The sequence below is a fragment of the Microtus ochrogaster genome, chromosome 24 (genome assembly GCF_000317375.1).
Source record: "Microtus ochrogaster isolate Prairie Vole_2 chromosome 24, MicOch1.0, whole genome shotgun sequence".
Classification (NCBI taxonomy): Eukaryota; Metazoa; Chordata; class Mammalia; order Rodentia; family Cricetidae; genus Microtus; species Microtus ochrogaster.
In genome coordinates, this window is record NC_022024.1 from 8,643,264 (window position 1) to 8,647,651 (window position 4,388).

A 4,388-nucleotide genomic window follows, 5' to 3' on the forward strand; every position below is an offset into this window, starting at 1 on the left:
TAGACCAGGCTGGCCTCAAACTCACAGAGATCCGCCTGCCTCTGTCTCCTGAGTGCTGCGATTAAAGGCTCACACCACTACTGCCCGGCTAATTTAAAGGTTTTCTTGACAGTGAGACAGACACATCTGCTCCTGGCAGCAGTAAATTGAAGAAATTCCTTACGGAGTTTATTTTACATTGTGGCAAGGTTAACCACAGAGGAAAGAAACTGCACTTGCCTTTGACTGCTGACTATGTGCTGTGCATACTGGACATGCAGGACCCACAGGAAATTGACTGCTGCAAACTTTGCCAAAACAAGGTGGGATGGTCATTCAGGGCTCCAGCTTCACAGAAGAAACTGCCAGACATTCTGCAGGACACAGAGGAAAATGACTGACAATCATTGCCAAAATAGGCAGGACAGTCTTTCAAATTTCCTGCTTTATTGCAAAATCTTCCAGATACTATGGGCCTGTAGGCTGAAGATGGGTGCTCCAACATTGCAAAGAAACTTTGGGTGACCATCCAGGTCGTCAGATGTCTCTGTCATTTCTAGAGTTTTTGGGAGTTGTTTGCAATACACTTTTGGTTTACTTTAATATTATATCCTTCTGGTGCCTTTGGAGTTGAAGACTAGATAGTTATAGTTGCAGTTTTTCTTAGATATGATGGCAAACAAGTCAGGCATAAAATTTTGGATTTAATAAGATAGGATAGATTATGGAGTATTTTCTTTTTTTCTTTTTTTTTTTTGGTTTTTCGAGACAAGGTTTCTCTGTGGCTTTGGAGCCTGTCCTGGAACTAGCTCTGTAGACCAGGCTGATGGAGTATTTTCTTTATGTTTACCAGACATAAATGAATTGGAATTTAGTGCACTGTGAATGTAACCTTTATTTGATAATTGTTCTTATTGTGTGCAGTTTTACTATGTTAAAGTTAAAACTTTTCATTTTTGTTTAGAACGGAAAAAGGGAAATGTTGGGGAACACTATTTTCAAGTGTGTGACTTTTGTTTATGCTGCATTTGTTTAACTCTGTGAATCTGTGTTACTTTGCCTGTCTAGAACACCTTATTGACTTATGGTCAATAGTGAGGCAGGAGCAAGGACAGACGGGGCTGGCAGGTAGAGAGGATAAACAGACGAACTGAGAATGAGGAGAACAAGGAGCAAATGAGAGACAAAGAGGAGGACACTAGGCCAGCCCCCCAGCCCCCCAGCCACCCAACCAGCCACCCAACCAGCCACCCAGCCAGCCCCGGAGTAAGACTGAAAGTAAGATACACAGAAGTAAGAAGAGGAAAAAGTCCAGAGGCAAACAGTAGTCAGGATAATTTAAATTAAGAAAAGCTGGAAAGAAACAAGCCAACCTAAGGGCAGGCAGTCATAACTAAGAATAAGCCACTGTGTGTGATTTATTTGGGAGCTGGGTGGTGGGCTCCCCCAAAAGCCAAAAGAGTAAAATGTCACACAGTGTGGTAACTTCCTTCTGGACAGCTGAACCGTGATTGCATTGCTTATCACCCACAGCAAAAGCCTTCCCACAGCCTGGTCAGCTGCTCATGGTTTACTGAAGCATGGTGAGGGGCTGCCGAGTGCCTCACAGCCAGGTGCCTCTCAGCACAAAGCTCGGCAATGACACTCGGGTTGCATCTCAGGCGCTCCCTGCACGCCACAGAAGCCTCCTCTCCTGGAGGAATTCTCTGCTGCCAACACAACCTCGGACAGAGGCCTTGCAGCTCTTGTAACTTTCCAAGATTTCCGAGTTTTGTATTTTCCCATAGTTCTCTCTCTCTCTCTCTCTCTCTCTCTCTCTCTCTCTCTCTCTCTCTCTCTCTCTCTTTGTTGTTGTTTGATCAAGAATCTTCATGATGATTTACCCATGCCTTTTGCTATTGTACTATGTCCCTAGTTCCCAAATTTGAATTTTAAAATAGTTCTCTCTCTCTCTCTCTCTCTCTCTCTCTCTCTCTCTCTCTCTCTCTCTCTCTCTCTTTGTTGTTGTTTGTTTGTTTGAGACAGAGTCTCTCTAGGCAGCGCGGGCTGACCTTGAACACACAGAAATCTCTCTGTCTCTGCCTCCCAAGTGCCAGGCTTTCCTTACAGTTTTCTGAGTCTAATAAATTATATTTTCTGTCCTCTCCCAAAGAGACAATATCTAAATTTGGAGGAAATATCAACATAGCACCTGCATGTATAAGCATGTTGATGTGTACGGGTATGACCTGAAGCAATCCTCTCAAGGTAAAACCTTCCTTCTGGGAAAGAAACCCCTTAACACAGGATGCTCATTCTAATGGGAGTGAAGCAGGCTCAGAAAGTCCCGCAGACTGAGCAGATACACTAGGTCCCTCTCTTCCCAAGCATATGTAAGCAATAAGGACTGCTGAGAGACACTTTCAGACAAGCTGAGCTGCCTGGGACACCCTCCAACCTGTGGGGCTGCTTCTAGGATTCATGGGCTAGGGTGAACTTTTGATGATGCAGTTTCCAGGATCCATGGGCTAGGGTGAGCTTTTGGCGATGCAGCTGTCTCTGAATCACTTTTGCTCCTGTAAGACCTCGCCCATAGATATGTAGCTCCAAGAAACACATTGGTTTGCCCAACCGGGCATTGGTGGTAACTTCTTTGGTCTGCCATTGGTTCCCTATTTGGGGTAAGTAGACACTTGTTCATGTCTCCCCAGGAAGTGTCATACAACAGAGGATTTGCACTTGTGTCCCTTAAATTTCCCTTTAAATCAGAAGCAACGTTGACTCCAAGAAGAATGGAGGGGACCCAGGAGATCTGGGATCTAAACCGGGTGTTCTGGAAGGGTAGGCAGGGGAACTAAACAGGAGCACGGTGGGGCTGGGGGGGGGGGTTGCGCACCAGAGGACCAGATAAGTTCACAAACACATCTTCAGTGGCCCCGACATCCTGATTGTACAGTTTCCTCCAGCGTAGAAGCCTTGAGAGAGGACCAGAGATAACAGCAGCAGTTGGAAGGACTGTGCCGGCTGATCCTGCAGCAGCAGAATTGGGATGTTGTCAAGGGAAGGACGCAGATGTGCCGGAGGGGGAAAGAACTGAGGAAGGACAGTGATGGTCTTGGTGGAAACATGAACAGGATACAAGCTTTGTTAAAGTCTATAGATAACCTAGCTATGTATCAACAGTGGAATGGCTGAATAAACTATAGAGTGTAGATATATATTCTTATACTTTTGTTTTTAAATATTTGTTTATTTATTATGCATACAATATTCTGTCTGTGTGCATGCCTGAAGAGGGCACCAGACCTCATTACAGATGGTTGTGAGCCACCATGTGGTTGCTGGGAATTGAACTCAGGACCTTTGGAAGAAGAGACAATGCTCTTAACCACTAAGCCATCTCTCCAGCCCTATTCTTATACTTTTTAGCAAGTTAAATAGATATATATTAACATGAAAATATCTTCAGAATTTATTGTCAAGGGGGAAAATGTCCACCTATTCTAGAAATATGTGGAAAAACATCTGTAAGGATATAGGCATGCACAAATATTTGTATTTACATATTCAGATAATACATAAATACCTGCAAGCATATATGTGAATATTTGTGTGTGTGTATGTGCAATACGTCTGAATTAACTTCTAAATTTGAGAGGAGGGAAGTTGGAAGAGAAAGGTTTTCAGTCGGGCATAGTGGCACGGGCATAGTGGCATGTACTGTGTCTCAACACTAGGGAGGGAGGGTCAGGATTTCAAGGTCAGTTTCTGAAACACAGCGGGTTTGAGGCTGCTGGGCCACATGAGACCCTGTCTCAGTAAATAAAAACAGAGTGTCTCGGTTACATTTTCATTGATGTAACAAAACACTATGACCAAGGCAACTTACAAAAGAAACATTTAGTTTGGGGTGTGTGGTTCCAGTGGGTTAGAGTTCATGACCATCACAGCAGGGAGTGTGGAAGCAGGCAGGCAGGCATGGTGCTGAAGCAGGAACTGAGAGGACATCAGATCCACAAGCAGGAGGCAGAGAGAGCTAACGGAACCGAATGCTGTGCATTTTTGAAACCTTAAAGGCAGCCCTCAGTGACAACCTCCTCCAACAAGGTCACACCTCCTAATCCTTCCCAAACAGCTACACCAACTGGGGACCAAGTATTCAAACATATGAGGTTATAGGGTCCATTCTTCAAACCACTACACTGGGTTAGCGTGATAATCCTGTGGTTAAGAGAGGACCTGGGCTCAGTTGTTAGCATCCGTACCATAGCTTACAACCACCTGTAATTCCAGTTCTCAAGGATTTGATGCCCTATTCTAGCCTCTTGAGGGGACCAGGCACGCACACGGCACACAGACATACGTGCTCGCAAAACACTTATAAACACACACACACACAAACGCTTTAAAAAAAAAAAGCAACAACATAG